This window comes from Lathyrus oleraceus, chromosome 3 (genome assembly GCF_024323335.1).
Source record: "Lathyrus oleraceus cultivar Zhongwan6 chromosome 3, CAAS_Psat_ZW6_1.0, whole genome shotgun sequence".
NCBI lineage: Eukaryota > Viridiplantae > Streptophyta > Magnoliopsida > Fabales > Fabaceae > Lathyrus > Lathyrus oleraceus.
The window spans coordinates 526,600,397-526,615,978 of NC_066581.1; positions in this window are offsets into that span (position 1 = coordinate 526,600,397).

Sequence of the window (15,582 nt, forward strand, 5' to 3'; positions counted from 1 at the left end):
TCAAACACACTATACCAAGATAAATATATTTGTTTGTGAGATCATGATATCAACCTAGCCTCAAGAAAGACAATACCTAATGTCAAGTGGCATTTGATGGAGTCCCTGATGATCTCTGTGTGAATTTATGTTCTTGCAAGTATAAAGTTGATAATCCCGTAGAAGATCCATTTGAAGTTTTGATGACAACAATGATGATTAAAGTAAGTGGAATTTTTTTTTACTCTCTTATGATGGTGACCTAACTAGAGATACATCTCATGCCTCATAACCAAAAAGAGACTCAAGATTAAATTTCTTATATGTTCAATGTATCTGGAAAAAGTCTTGGAAGCCTCAAAGTAATGAAAGAGAGGAAGTGTGAAAGCTTACCAGGATGTGTCTGTCTGAGTCACTAGATTTTTGTAAAAGTAAGGAAGTAACTTCTAAGTTCTAAGGCAACTCATGCACACTCAAAATATGTTTCAAGTGTTTTTATCTTGAAAATTGTTTTCTAGGTCAAGCCAAATGACTAAGAAGGTGTCCAATCTCTTTATAACATTTTTTTAACTAACCAATCCATCGTACCCCAAATTTTGACAGCCCTTACCTAGAGTAGTTGCAAGTCAACACTAGTAACATGAAAAGTCAAAGGGGACCTTTTTGACTTTTTAGATCATTAACAGGCTAATGAGGTCGTAAGGGATTGTTGGTCTCTCCTCTAGAATTAATTAGGGCCTTTTGTTCTTTGAATAATTATGGTATCAATTAGGTTTTCTAATAAAAATCACTTAATCTTTGCTTATATCGAATAGTTAGATTATTTATTAGATTAATTATTTAAACATAGGTTAATAACTTATATTGGTTTTTATTTAATCGGATCAATACAATAATTTAATTATAATCATTTAACTTATGATTAAATTTGGATTATTAGACTAATTATTTTATTAGGTGTTAATAGGATAAGATGATTAACTAACTTATTAATTTGATGCTTATTATATTAGGGACTTAGAATTACTTGGCTTCTTTTTATTTTCGGTTTGTTTTTGTTAGAGTTGGGCCTGGCCCAAACTGGGCTTTATAAACTAGGTCATTGGATGACCCAAGAGTCAACTGGGTCAAATCCATAATCCAGCCAGTGAAACGAATCAGGTGTGTCCCGGGTCCAGCCCCATTCACCTAATTCCCAGAAACCCTAATCTGCGTATAATTAGAAGCAGAAATGGATTAGAACTTGCATTTTGCGTACAATCAGAAGCAGAATGGATTTAAACTTAATCATAAGCAGAAATGTATTCAAACTTAATCAAAATAAAAAAAGGATTCAAACTTCCAATTTTGAAAATTAATCAAAACCTTCTAATTCCATACCAGTCATAATAATTCACAATTGAATCATGACCAAATACATTACAGATTTCAGTTACAATTTGGAAACCCTAATCTATTTCTAACTCAAATCATATTATAATCAAATTGGATTCTAAAATTCCTAAAATAAATCAATCTAACTTAATTATAAACCTAAAATCTAATATATAAATACATAGAATTTTGATTGAGAAAGGACCCCGAATCTACTGCTGCTATAGCCCAAATCCTCACCAAAGCTCAAAGTTCCTTGATACCTAGGGTTTTACACCGAAACCATAAGCATCCGAGCTTAGCTTCCAGTAGTACCTTGTAGATAAAGAAGGAAGAAGAATGGGTTAGGGATCAATTTGAACAAAAAAAAGAGGGAATAACATAAGCATTTTACCTTTTCTAGAAAGCTTGTTCCTCGTTTTAGCGGTAAATCCATGATCATCAAGCTATGGATACGCTTAACGTCAATAAAACCATAGTCGCCACGATGCTTTTATTGTTTCCAAAGGAAAAGGGAAAAGCACGAACAAAACCCAAAGGTAAGAATTTTTCAAATCAAAACTAATAAAATGCAAGAGATTACATGTAAAGGGGTTGGTTACACAAAGGGAAGGTGTTAGCACCCAAAGTGTCCTAGGTACTCCTAGGGAGCCCTTTTTTATATGTGCATATGTTTTTGGTATAAAATATGATTGATAAAAATAGAGTGTGAGGATGAGAAAAAGAATTCATTGATTATATTTTTGTGTTTGACAAGACCTTCAGTCTTATGCCTACGTACCAACATAAAAATGAGGGATCAAAACCTTGTAGTTCGTGGTAAAAGGGCACAAAAGAAGTTGGTGAATTGATTTTAACAAAATTTTAATAAGAAAAGGGCACAAAAGGGCAAAAAAATTGAATGAGGTTGTTAGTTCTTTTTGTCTTTTTAAATTTAAGTCAATATAGTTACGTTTATTCACAAGTTTGATTTAAGAAAAGAAGTTCAAATATTCAATGGCATAAGGCCAAAGTTTCTAGTCATTAAAACCTATCTAAGTTTGAAATCAAAAGCAAAGAAAAGTTTTTAAAAAGAGGGAGATATTTGAAATTAAAGAAGGTGGAAGGAGATGAAGAGAGTATCCTAAGCAAAATTTAAAAGTTAAGAGTTGAAAAGATCTGACCAATGGGATACAATCCAACAGATAAGAATGTCATATAGAAACCCATTTTCCTTCGGAATTTAATCAACAACAAGCAATAAGTAATGAGCAATATCCAGACATCATGAAGATCAAGGCATCAAATAAAGATAGCCACATCCAAACAAGCACTCCAATATATAGCAGTCTTCAAATATCTTCCAATGTATCAGATGATATATTCCTTGATTAACTCATAACAAAACATCAATCATAGACAATGATAATAAAACAACAATTAAGCAGAAAGACAGAGTATCAAATGAATCAATGGCACTTAAAGTCTTGCATCAGATGAAGGCACACTTCAAGATAGATCAGTCTCAAATGTTGGCATTGGCCAAGTCCTTTAGCATAGGGAATGTTGCCTAATTCTAAGTCCAAAAGTTCATATCAAGTCTCAATAGTCCACCAAATGTTTTTTAGGGTTTTTCTTGTTATTAAATGTTTTAAGGTCCTAAGACCACAAATAAAACAAAAACAAGCAAACCATTATACAATCACAAGATATGGCTCAAATGAGCAAAGTGAAAATGGCTTGAAACATAAACAAGTTGCATGAAATGTAAATGGCAATGAATGATAAAGGTACTGAAATTTAAATTGCATAAAGTAAATGACTTGAAAGTAAAGCAATATTAATAAGAGTTAGTCAATGGTTAGTCAAATGTTAGTGTTGAGTCTTAATTGATTAAGTCATTCTTTGAAGAACACTTAACCATTCATTCACAAGTATGAATCCTTAAACCAAGACATCTTCCATGAGAAGAGCTCCAACTTGGATAATTCAACAAGTATGCCACTAGCTCTCATGAAAGGAAAAAAGATCAAGTTTTCACACAATGCCATGAAGAATGGGAGACTTACAATCTCACTTACTAGAATGTTATGCCTTCTTGATCAAATTTAGCTCTATGTTAAGCAATCATTATTGGACTTATGCAGAAGTCACAACTATCTGAGGCCGGGCAATAAAATATAGGTGTTAATTCATGTTAGATATTTGGTACAAAGTACCAAACTCCTAAAACATACCACACACTAAAAGAAAATGGGAGGGACTTATCTCAGTCAGACTTGTATTGATTCATCTGACACAAGGTCATTGATGAATCAATTTATACATATAGAGATTTCACGGGTCAATGAGGGAATGAGGAAGAATACGGATGAAGATGAATATGGAGTAGAAAATAGAAACATAAATTGATCATGAGAGGAATTTCATTTGATCAATACCATCCATTCATTTTAGGAGATGAAACGTACATTTCATCAATCCCCTAAATCCTATGGTTTTGATCAAACAAAAGTCAAATCAACCATGACCAATGCCCAAACAGAAAGTGAAACATCACAAGACCATAAAAATAGCTCAACATAATTTTTAAACATTTAATCAATTAAAAATCAATTTAGATATGAATTAAATGCATTTTAATTTGGACAAAACCTCAAATCCCTTCAAAACACCAAATAAATGGCCAAGGGATTTATCCTAGGCCAAACAAGGTCAAAGGACCTTAGATAAAAAATTTCACAACTTTAAACAGTCAGAAGTGTTTTAAAACAATTAAAAATATGCACAAAAACATTTAATTCATGAAAAATACCAAAATTAATCCAAAAAATAATTTTAATTCAAAATATGGAAGATAAAAATATTTAAATATTTTTGGTGAGAGTCCCATATTTTTTGGATTAAAAATGGATTTATTATGAATTAAATAAAATAAGTGGATTAAATGAAAATTCAGAAAATACAAAAAAACAAGGGCCATCAGATCTCCCTCATTAATTGAGGTGGTAGATCTGATGGCCAAACGCGCGCTTCCATCATGTTCTATAGTCAACACGTGTACACACGTGGTAATCAGGAATGAGGGCCAGGATTAAAATATGGATGTGAGATAAGATGGTTCAGGTCATGCCAACAAACCACCAGAGCCCTAGCTCCGGTCATCTTCCCCGGTGGACCTCACCGGACCGGTCTAACACAAACCACCATAAAAATGAAAAGTAAGGACATGGTTTTAAAGGAAAAATGCTCAGGAGCACGAATCTAACCTCCATTTCTTCTAATTCCAAGTATATTGAAAGATACATGGATTTTAAATTTGAGGTTCATGATCTGAGTTGCTTTGATTTGACCTCAAAGCAACTCAATCTTGTTGCCTACATTGGTAGGACTTCAGCCAACCAAAAACCAAAGAGAATGGTGAAGAATTAAGAGAGAATCGAAGCCTCAAAGTTTCTGAAAAATCACCTTCGGGTAGCTTGATCTTGCTTCCAGTTGGCCTTGACTCGACTCTAGAAGCTTGTAGGAAGTGAAATGGATCAAAGAGAGGCTTGGATTCTTGGAGTTTCAATCTTAAAATAGAAGGAGAATTGTGTAAGACCCCAATTTTGACCCTAAGATCCCTCATGCAATTTCATCATATGCATTAGCATTGGGATCATACCTTGGCATCCTTCTTACCCCTCTTTCATTGGGTTTGTTTTGGGAGAGATCACTGTCGCAACCTGCGAAAAAACAATCGGCGAAGAAAAAAATGACAGAAGAGTCGCCACCGTGCGTTATTTATCCCAACGGAGGGAAAGGAAACGCTCGAAGTAAACCTGGAAAAAGGAAAGGAAAAGACGAGGTCTCGTAACCAAATCTTGGGTTCGGGAGTCGATTATGCGAAGGGAAGGTATTAGCACCCCTACGCATCCGTAGTACCCTACGGGATCCACTCTTGTTGTTCTTGTCTAAAGGGTGTGGGTTTATCTAATGTACTATTTACTAAAAGGGGGGTCAAAAGAAAATGACTCGCACGGATGTCGCATCCACTGCATACGTATCTCATCTGAATATGAGAATCAGAGTCTTCGTAGCTCGGCTACCTATGGGTTAAAGAGATGTGTGCTCGCTAAGACATCGCGCCTTATGCCTACGTATCTCATCTGAACATGAGAATCAGAGCAAACGTAGTTCGGCTGACTACGGGTTGGTTTGTTTTGGGTGAACGACGTTACTACGCAATCTACCGGATGCTCGACCTTTGGAGACTTACTCGCCTGTAGTAGAAGGAGTAAACGTGTTCTTAGGAGAAGAAAAATCAATGAGTTTATTTGTGTTTTAGGGATGCTCATGCAAAAAGGCAGTCCTAGACGAAGGAACCGTGCTACCTTAATTGACATGCAAACGGGAGGCTATACGAAGCCTAGCAATCCTATGGGGAGACGATCACCATACAAAATGAACATGCATAAAGTAAACACGCCAACAATGGGGCTCAAACATGCATGGGTATGGCTTTAGTCAAGAGGGGTCATATCAACCTCGACAAACAAGCCATGGGAGGGTAATCAAACGGGCTCTTGACCACTGATATTGAACGTCAGGTGAGCAGATCAAAAGGGTAATGAGGATAAGACCTCATAGCTCTTAACCCTGGACGGGGTGAGCTCATGACAAAAAGTGGGAATTCAGAAAGGTGGAACCCTCTCCACTGACTAACCGGACAAAAGATCTTAGGCTTTTGTTCTGAAGCATCGACACGTAGTGTGAGCTTAAAGAACGACACACTGAATAACGGGGGATTGACTTTGATCCCTTTTATCCGTCAATTGCCTCTTCATGGAGGTCTTTAGCACTGGTGCCTCTTCTTGGAGGTCTTTAGGCACAAAAATAAACACACAAAAACATTGCCTCCTATCGAGGTCTTCCAGCTAAGAAAGCGGTAAAATGCGGGAAAGATAAAGGGATCAAGAGATCTACCACACGGATAAAAATCCGAAGTAATAACAACTAAAGAATCAAGAAACCCGGTGATCTCTCAAGCTAGCACCATCAAAGAAAACAAGTCAGTAAAGCAATAAGAATAAATCTCCGAATGGTATCCCACAAATAAAGTGGAATGCCAAGCAAGCTATCCTTTCAGGAGTCATGTGAGCCCTCACAAAAACTCAACAAACAGGTTAGAGAAACAAGATGGGGTGCAATCAAGTGTTGCACCAAATAAAAATATAAAATGTAAACACATGGATCATGCTATTAAAGTTCACAAAAAAGCTCACAAAAGGAAACCAAGGGTAGGAGGCCTAAACCTCTTGTCAAACAAATGCGTCAAAAGGGTATCAAAACTCAAAGTCAGGGGGCAAGGATCCACACATCGAGGCATGACATACATACTAAAGCATGTGCCCGGATGCAATAGAAAGCATGTCATAACAAACACAAAACAGATTGGGAAGAAAACGGAAAAAACAGCTACTGTCGCGATCGCTACTGTCTCGCTTAGCAAAGGCATAGCGAAGCTTCGCTGCAGGCTCGCCTAGCGAAGGTGCTAGCGAATGCCTGCGGGTTCTGGATTCCTCATTGATAACAGTCCGATTTCAGTAATTAAGTGATCAAACATTCAAGGCATTGTTATATACATTCATACACATCTAAACCCATATGCAAAACCTAACGATACCCACCCTTCCAAATTCATCCATCATACCTCATACATTCAGAGAATTCAAATTGAAAGCATAAAGTAATAGGAATAAGGGCAAACCTGATTGGAGAGATCGAATGGAATTGAATTGCACCGTTGGGTTTGCAGAACAATCTTAGGGTTTACGCGAGATGGAGATTGGTTCTTTGCAGATGAGTTCCCTTGAGTCTCTGGAGGCTGCTCTGAATTTTGTTAGCTTTTCTCTCTGTCTCTCTGTCTAGGGTTTTGTTTCAATGAAAATTTAGAATTTATAGCCTGATTTTCGTGGCTTTGTGGGCTCAAATGAGGGAGGTCCAAGTCCATGACTTTTCTGTTATACCCCTTTTTTATTTTCAAAAACGCGTGCGCTTCGCCTAGCGAAGCATTTGCTCTCCTAGATTCGCTAGGCGAACCATTCTGCTCGCCTAGCGAGCATGACAGTTCAAGTCATCTTTTGCTCCTTCAAGATTAGCGTTTCGAATGATGAATAGACCCCATTTGAACATATTGGAAGTAACTCAAGTCATTCCCTAGCCATTCGACTCTCAGTTGACCAACAGTTGACTTTTGACTTCATAGTTGAATTTTGAACTGTATTTAGCCCATTAAGCCTGATCCTTCAGATAGAACCCACAAAGTGATTTGACTGATATCCGAGCTTCTTGGAAGATAAACTCTTGGAGCTAATTCTGATTGACATGATGAAATGCAATATGAAATGTTAAATGACCTAGAAATGAATGCATGAATGAGGAGGGCAAATTTGAGGTGCTACAGCTGCCCCTATTTAATCAACTGGAGACCCGAAAAGAAGATAGCAGCGGCTTTCGCACTTTCGAGGTATCAAGGGATTGAATACAATAAAAGCCTGAAAATTTGCACTAAAGTGAAGTGAAGTAACAATGTCTGTCAGAATCGGCAAAGAGGTGGTCTTGAAAGAAGAATCCGTCTGGTACGGTGAGAGTCGGTCTGAATACCGAAAAAGAATGTTAACCTGGATACCAAAATAAATGGTAACACAGAAATAACCATGGCCTGAATGCCGCTCATCAGTCTAAATACTGGAAATGACTTCGATCTAAGCATCGGAAGATATGAGATTATTAATATCGGTCTGAACACCGAGAGACTGGCTTGAATGCCACTTTGGTCTGAATACCGGAAAACTGGCCTGAATGCCACAAGTTGCGTCGACCTGAACGTCGGAAACTTCTTCGATCTGAACATCGGAAAATTGGCCTGAATGCCACTTCGGTCTGAATACCGGAAAACTGGCCTGAATGCCACAAGTTGCGTCGACCTGAACGTCGGAAACTTCTTCGATCTAAACATCGGAAAATTGGCCTGAATGCCCCTTCGGTTTGAATACCGGAAATCTGGTCTGAATACCACTTCGGTCTGAATACCGGAAATCTGGTTTGAATACCACTTCGGTCTGAATACCGGAAATCTGGTCTGAATACCACTTCGGTCTGAATACCGGAAAATTTTCATGCCTGTCAGCATCGGCAGAAATAGGGAAAATGATAATTGAGGCGGCGCGTGGGCCAGCGACCCATGCTGGGGATAATAAGTCATGAAAAAATCTTCAGTCTGAGCACTGGAAACAACTTCTGGCTTATCACTTGGGATACCGAGAATGCCTTATGCTTTATATGCGTATGTTTGAATTTTTCGATGGCGTAATGCTCCATGAAAATGGAAATGCTATACGATTTGGGAGGATGCAATGCAATATGATTCTACATGAAGGGATGCGAAATGCTGGGGAGAATGCCAAGCCGAGGCAAGGAATTCTGCTGGGGAAATGCTCACAGTCTTCTGGACCCTGGCAAGGTTGTTGGAGATGCACAACACACAGAATTCGGTGGGGAAATGACCCGCCCCACGGTGTTCTGGCAATAACAAAGTACTGAGGCTCTGACTGGGGAGAGAATGGCACTAATAACTTGCTATTGAGGAAAGCGTCAGTGGTTATGGAAACCAAAATCTGCGAGAGAGACGACTCAGCAGGGGAAGCAAACACCGATACGGTACCGAGATTCTGTTTCAAGGAAAAAGACCATGGATCTAGCGTCGAGATCATCGATCTGGCATTGAACTCTAAGGAGTAGCCGCTTCTGCTGGGAAGATACAGTCTGACACTGTCAACTCTACTGGGGAGTGTATAATCTGAAGCACATGCTTGGGGAAGTGCAACAGTGAGAGCCTGCTGGGGATTGAAGAATCCAACGCTCAGACTAGCTTTGCAGGGATAAGATACCAAGTTCCAACTGTTGGGAAAAACATCTGCGATCATCTGCTGGGAATCTTAAGGAAATGCCCCGAGTGTACCTGTTCTGAATAGACGATCCAAGGCACTTAAAGTTTATAGCAATTTTAAATGTTTATTAAGCATATACCTGTAAAGCTCTTATGTTTCATGATGCAATGTTTATAAAAAATTCGGACGTCATTTTTGCAAACAAAATAGTAAAATGAAAATGAACACAACGATGTATTGAATAACATGATTTTATTGATTGAGTGGCCTCTGAATAGGCATTTACATCAGGAAGCAATCCCTGGAAAGAGGTAATCGCACAAAAGATAAGAACAGAAATTAATCTAATGGCAATGTGAAATGGATTTCTATCGGGTTCCAATTCTGCTATGACTCGCTCGTCTTCAAGATCCTCCAGATGATCAGCTTTCTGAAGAGAGTGATTGGAATGTTTCCTACCTTTCGAAAGTTTCCAGTTATCGACATGGGATGAGATTCAGAACTACTCAGAATGCGGTCATTCGCTTAATCCCTAACTTTTCCCTGGATCGCCCTTTTCAGGTTTTCAATCCACCGGGATACCCATTTTTGCCTAAGTTGCCTTTTCAGGTTTTCAACTTACCGGGTGTACAATCTTTTCATTTTTTATCCCTAATTTTTGCCCGAACCTGTTTCCTTTTCTTGGTTCGCTGGGATGCCTATTTTTTGCCTGGATTATTCTTTTTATTGTCCAGCGGGTCTATTTTATGCGAAGTATTTTGTAACTGCGTCTGAGTTCATAGGGGAAGTGAAGTTTTTGCCATCCATAGTTGCAAGCATTAAGGCTCCACCATCGAAAACCTTGGTGACAATATACGGTCCATCATAGTTAGGGGTCCACTTACCCCTGTGATCTGTTTGAGGAGGAAGGATCCTTTTCAACACTAAATCTCCAACTTGGAAGCACCGAGGGCGCACTCTCCGATCAAAGGCTCTCTTCATCCGACTCTAATACAACTGCCCATGACAAATGGCTGCCATTCGTTTTTCTTCGATAAGACTCAACTCATTGAACCTTGTCTGAATCCATTCAGCTTCGTCTAACTTGACATCAGACAGGACTTTTAGAGAAGGAATCTCCACTTCAACAGGTACGGTACCCATGCAAGGCGAAGGGTAGCATCTCATGCCAATCTCTGTACGTGACAATCATCTTCTGCACAATCTTCTTTATGTTCTTATTTGCTGCCTCAACAACACCGTTCATCTTAGGGCGATAAGGGGAAGAATTGTGATGCTGAATGTTGAAGTTATGGCACAACTCCTTCATCATTTTGTTATTGAGGTTAGAACCATTACCAGTAATGATTCTTTCGGGAATCCCATAACGACAAATGATTTCTTTCTTAATGAATCGGGCAACCACATGTCTGGTGACATTCGCGAATGATGCTGCTTCGACCCACTTGGTGAAATAGTCAATGGCAACAAGGATGAAGCGATGCCCATTGGAGGCGGTCGGCTCAATCTTTCCAATCATATCAATGCCCCACATAGCAAAAGGCCACGGCGAAGACATCACATTCAGAGGATTTGGCGGCACATGTACCTTATCAGCAAAAATCTGGCATTTATGACACTTCCGAGCATATTTGAAACAATCAGATTCCATGGTCATCTAGTAATAACCCGCTCTCAACAATTTCTTAGCCATTGCATGTCCGCCGGCATGAGTACCGAAGGAGCCTTCATGAACTTCCTGCATTAACATGTCCGCTTCGTGTCTATCCACGCATCTGAGAAAGACCATGTCGAAGTTCCTCTTATACAGCACATCGTCCTTGTTTAAGAAGAAACTGCCTGCCAATCTTCTCAAAGTCTTTCTATCGTTGTTGGATGCCTCTGCAAGGTACTCTTGATTCTTCAAAAAGCACTTGATGTCGTGGTACCAGGGCTTGTCATTAACTACCACTTCAGCAGCAAACACATATGCGGCCCTGTCAAGGCGCATAACATCGATCCTGGGAGCGTGATTCCACCGAATCACCTTGATCATAGAGGATAGAGTAGCAAGGGCGTCTGCCATATGATTCTCATCACGAGGTATATGATACAGCTTTACTGTTGTGAAGAAAGTCAACAGTCTTCTCGTGTAGTCTCTGTAAGGGACCAGATTGGGCTGGAGGGTGTTCCAATCACCATTCACTTGATTGATCACTAGAGCTGAATCTCCGAAGATGTCCAGAGTCTTGATTCTCAAATCAATGGCTTGGTCAATACCCAAAATATAGGCTTCATACTCAGCTTCGTTATTGGTGCACTCAAAAGTCAGACGAGCGGTGAAAGGCATGTGGGCACCTTTCAGAGTAGTAATGACAGCACCAATTCCACTTCCTCTGGCATTGACAGCCCCATCAAACAACAAAGTCCACTTTTCGTCTGGATCAGGTCCCTCCTCAACAATTGGCTCTTCGCAGTCTTTCATCTTGAGGAACATGATGTCTTTATCTGGAAAATCAAACTTTATTGGCTCATAATCTTCGATCGGCTGCTGAGCAAGATAGTCTGACAGAATACTCCCTTTGATGGCTTTCTGGGATGTATACTGGATGTCGTACTCTGTCAATACCATTTGCCAACGAGCAACCCTTCCGGTGAGAGTTGGCTTCTCAAATATATACTTGATCGGATCCATCTTAGAGATCAATAAGGTTGTGTGAGTCAGCATGTATTGTCTCAATCGCTTAGCAGCCCATGCAAGTGCACAACATGTCTTTTCAAGCATTGAGTATCTCGACTCGCAATCTGTGATTTTTTTTTTTGCTCAGGTAGTAGATGGCATGCTCTTTCCTACCTGTCTCGTCGTGTTGACCGAGAACACAACCCATGGAATTATCAAGTACTGTCAAGTACATAATCAACGGTCTCCCTGGGACTGGAGGCATAAGGATTGGAGGATTATACAAATACTCTTTTATTTTCTCAAAAGCCCTCTGACAATCATCATTCCACCTGATAGCCTGATCTTTTCTCAACAACTTGAAAATTGGCTCACACGTGGTTGTTAGGTGAGAGATGAACCTTGCGATGTAATTCAACCTCCCTAAGAAACCACGGACTTGTTTCTCTGTTCTTGGCTCAGGCATTTCCTGTATCGCTTTTACTTTTGTCAGGATCCACCTCAATCCCTTTTCCGCTAACAATGAAACCCAACAGTTTTCCAGATCTCACCCCGAAAGTGCACTTGTTCGGATTAAGCCTCAGCTTGAATTTTCTCAAACGCTCAAACAGTTTCCGCAGATTCACCAAATGTTCTTCTTCTGTCTGAGATTTGGCAATCATATCATCAACATAAACCTCAATTTCATGATGAATCAGATCATGGAAAAGAGTCACCATCGCTCGTTGATATGTTGCCCCGGCAGTTTTCAGACCAAACGGCATCACCTTGTAGCAGAAGGTGCCCTATGGGGTTATGAAAGTTGTCTTCTCCATGTCTTCCGGTGCCATTTTGATCTGATTATAGCCAGAAAAGCCATCCATGAAGGAGAATACCGAGAACTGAGTTATGTTATCTACCAAAACGTCGATGTGAGGTAATGGAAAATCATCTTTAGGACTAGCTCTGTTCAGATCCCGGTAGTCAATACACATCCGTACCTTTCCATCCTTTTTAGGTACTGGAACGATATTTGCAACCCATGGCGGATAATTGGTGACTGCTAGAAACCCTGCATCCAACTGCTTTTGCACTTCTTCCTTTATCTTGACAACCATCTCTGGTCTTGTTCTTCTGAGCTTCTGTTTGCCCGGAGGACAACCTTCTTTAAGAGGCAAGCGGTGTACCACGATGTCTGTGTCAAGCCCTGGCATGTCCTGATAAGACCAAGTGAAGATGTCAACGTACTCTTGCAGCAATTCAATCAACCCCTTCTTCACATTATCTTCCAAAGCAACCCCTATCTTGATCTCTCTCTTGACGTTCTCGGTGCCGAGATTAATCACTTCAACAGATTCTTGATGTGGTTGAATGACCCTTTCCTCCTGTTTTAACAACCTGGCAAGTTCTTCAGGGAGTTCACAGTCTTCATCACCCTCTTCTTCAGCTTGAAAGATTGGATTTTCAAAGTCGAAGCGAGCCATAGCAGAATTGTTATCAATAGGATCCGGTGACGTGCATCTGCATGAGTGATGGTATGTGCTTATGAGTGTGAACAAAAAGTGAAAACTAAACAAAACATTGCCAAAATATTTTTTGTTTTTTTTTGTTTTGAAAACTGCAAAAATAGAAAGACAGTGAACAGAATATTTGAATGCAAGAAGACGTCCTTTATTTATGATAAAAAATGCAGGTGTCCACATAGATGAGCCCTACAATGAGTCATTACGCCCTGGGCGGAACGTAAGACTTGGATATGCATGAATAAACAAAGAAAATTACTCTTCAAGAAGAGTGACTTGGATAATCTCTTCAGAAGACCAGTTGCGGAGAACTTCACCCGGGATCCTCGGACGCACCCAATTATCGATGTCGCAATCACTATCCCCATCTTCATCGTTGATTGCAGAGACCTGGCCAACATCTTTGACTGATTAGACTTCTCCTTCCACCATGTTAACATTTGCATTACCATGTTGTGGCATGGGATTGTTGACAACATTAGGAGCCGGTGCAAGGTCGATGGCCTTTGAATCTATGAGGTCCTGAACTACATGCTTAAAAGCTTTGCAGTTTTCAATATTATGGCCAGGTGCCCCAGAATGGAAGCTACATCTAGCATTGGCGTTGTAACCCACCGGAAGCCTACCAACGGGAGGAGGTAGAGTGCGTAACTGCACCAGTTGTAATTGTTGAAGACTAGAAAGCAGCTGAGCGTACGACATTGGAAGAGTGTCGAAACGACTATCCATCATCCTTTGCCTCTGTTGGTAGGCGGGTCTATTACCTGGTTGTTGTAGCTGGTACTGAGCTTGTTGACGTTGCGGTTGTTGTTGTTGTAGTGGTGCTGCAACTAGAATGGTCACAGCCGCAACATACGGTTGTTGATGATAGTTCTGAAAGTCATTCCTCCGGTTACCCCTGTTCTGGTAAGAAGATATGGCATTTGCATCCCCTTCTCTCCTCTTCTGTCCTTGAATGAACGACTTCTTCACCCCTGATGAAGATCCACCCCCACTCTGGGTCTTGTATGTCTTCAGGTAATTCTCCACCCTCTCACCGGTATAGACTACGTCAGCAAAGTTGGAGGCATTGCAACCCACCAGGCGCTCCAAGTAAGGTCCGGGAAGAGTGTTCATGAACATGTTAGACATTTCCTTCTCCAACATAGGAGGTTGAACACAGGAAGTTGTCTCCCTCCAGCGTTGAGCGTATTCCCTGAAGCACTCATTGCTTTTGAGAGACAGATTCTGAAGTTGAGTCCTGTCCGGAGCCATGTCTGTATTATACTGATACTGCTTCACGAAAGCCTCAGCCAAATCTCTCCAGCAGCGGACGTGGGCTATGTCCAACCTCATATACCATTCTAGGGACGCCCCAACTAGGCTATCCTGGAAAAAGTACATAAGCAACTTCTCATCATCAGAGTATGCAACCATTTTTCGGAAGTAGGCTTGCACATGAGTCTTTGGGCAAGAGCTGCCATTGTATTTGTCAAATATCGGGACCTTGAATTTCGGTGGCACCCTCACGCCTGGGACCAATCCCAAGTTAGCAACATCCACACCAAGAGCATTCTGCCCTTCCACAACTTTTAGCCTCTCCTCTAACCTTCTAAACATGGGGTCTATGCCATGGCCCATGCCAAAGTCTTCCTGCAGTAGGGGAAATTGATCGTCCTGATCATCATGAACGGGCTGCTGACCAGGGTTGCCATGTGGGATTGGGATAGGCCCCGGTCCATTGGGTTCGTTAACCTCTCCAACTGGATGATCAATCAACGTCTCTGGTTGAGTAGTGGCGGGATTCCTCTGCATCATCTGCCTGAGCTCTTGTTGTCCCTGAACCACCCCCTGGACCACATCCATGAATTGGTTCATGCGGATCTTCATCTCGGCGAGCTCTGCTTGTAGGTTCTTCATTGCTCTCTGCTGATTTTTGCGGGTACCGTACCGGTGAATGCCTGAGTCAGCTATCCTGCTAGTGGAACACCAAATAATATGAGAACACCGCAGTGGTACCTGTTATGCAAGACATGCTAATGAATATGCAAATGCAAATGACATGTTTATCAATTTCAAAGGGTATTCTACCCCTTGATTCCAGTCTCACATTTGATAAACAGTGTAAGAAGAAAACCCCGACTAGAATCAAGAAGAAGATGTAAATCCCCTAGAAGTA